This window comes from Chinchilla lanigera, unplaced genomic scaffold (assembly GCF_000276665.1).
Source record: "Chinchilla lanigera isolate Chin_1 unplaced genomic scaffold, ChiLan1.0 scaffold00003, whole genome shotgun sequence".
Taxonomy (NCBI): Eukaryota; Metazoa; Chordata; class Mammalia; order Rodentia; family Chinchillidae; genus Chinchilla; species Chinchilla lanigera.
The window spans coordinates 50,909,916-50,911,377 of record NW_004955404.1 but is presented as its reverse complement, the minus strand read 5'-3'; positions in this window follow the sequence as shown (position 1 = coordinate 50,911,377).

The following is a 1,462-nucleotide window of genomic DNA, read 5'->3' as shown; positions in this document are numbered from 1 at the left end:
TTTTTTTTTTTTTTTTTTTTTTTTTGCCTACCATGCTGATTTTATCACTGTAGCCTTGTATATAATTTCAGGCCTAATATTGTGATGCTCCTGACTTGCCTTTGTTGCCCAGAATTGATTTTGCTGTTCTAGGTCTCTTCTGATTCCAGATGAATTTTAGGAGTGTTTGCTCTGGATCCATAAGGATATGCTAATGGTATTTTGATTTGGATTGAAGTTTTGAGAGTATGGCCATTTTCACTATGTTCTTCCTATCCAAGAGCAAGGGGATATCCTTCCATTTTCTGATATCCTCTTCAGTCTCCTTTTTTGGATACTATAATTTTCACTGTATAAATCTTTTATATCCTTTATTAGATTGATTCCTAAGTATTTCATTTTTTTAGATGCTGTTGTGGAGGGTATGCTTTCCCTAATTTCTCTCCGTGACTTTGTTGCTTGTGTACAGGGATGCTATTGATTTTTGAGTGTTGACTTTGTATCCTGCTGCACTACTGAATTTGGATATAAATCTACAAGTTTTTTGGTGGAGTTTTTGGGGTCTTCTATGTAGAGTATCATGTCATCTGCAAATAATGATAATTTAACTTCTTCCAATTTTCTCTTGTCTAATTGCTCTGGGTAATGTTTCCAGAACTATATTGAATAGGAGTGGTGATAATGGACATCCTTGTCTTGTTTCTGATTTTAGAGTGAAAGCTTTCAGTTTTTGACCATTTAATGTGATGTTAGGTGTTGGTTTATCATAGATGGCTTTTGTAAGATTGAATAAAAACCATCTATTCCAATTTTCTGTAGGGATTTTATCATGAATGGGTATTGGACTTTGTCAGATGCTTTTTATGCATCTATTGAGATGATCATGTGGTTTTTGTCTTTGGTTTTGTTAATATGGTATATTACATTTATTGATTTGCATATGTTGAACCATCCCTGCATCTGTGGGGTGAATCCTAGTTGGTCATGATGTATAATCTTCTTGATGATTTGCTGCCTTCTGTTTTCCAGTATCTTATTCAGGATTTTTGCATCTGTGTTCATTAGGGAGATTGGTCTGTAGTTTTCATTTTTGGTTGTGTTCTTCCCTGGTTTTGGAATCAGGGTAATTCTTGCTTCTAGGAATGATTGGGAATTATTGCTTCCCTTTCAATTTCTTTGAAGAGTTTCAGCATTAGTGGCATTAATTCTTCTCTAAATTTCTTGTAGAGTACAACATTGAATTTGTCAGGACCTGGAATTTTCTTTGTTGGTAAATACATTTTCAGTTTCATTGGCTAATAATCAGGTTATTTAGAATTTTTATATTTATTTGGTTTAGTTTTGGCAATTAGTGTCTAGGAGCCTGTCCATTTTCTCTGGTTTTTATCTTACTAGAATATAGGTTCTCATCATAGGTATTGATGCTATGGATTTCTGATCTGTGGGATCCATTGTGATTCCCCCTTTTCATTCCTAATTGGTT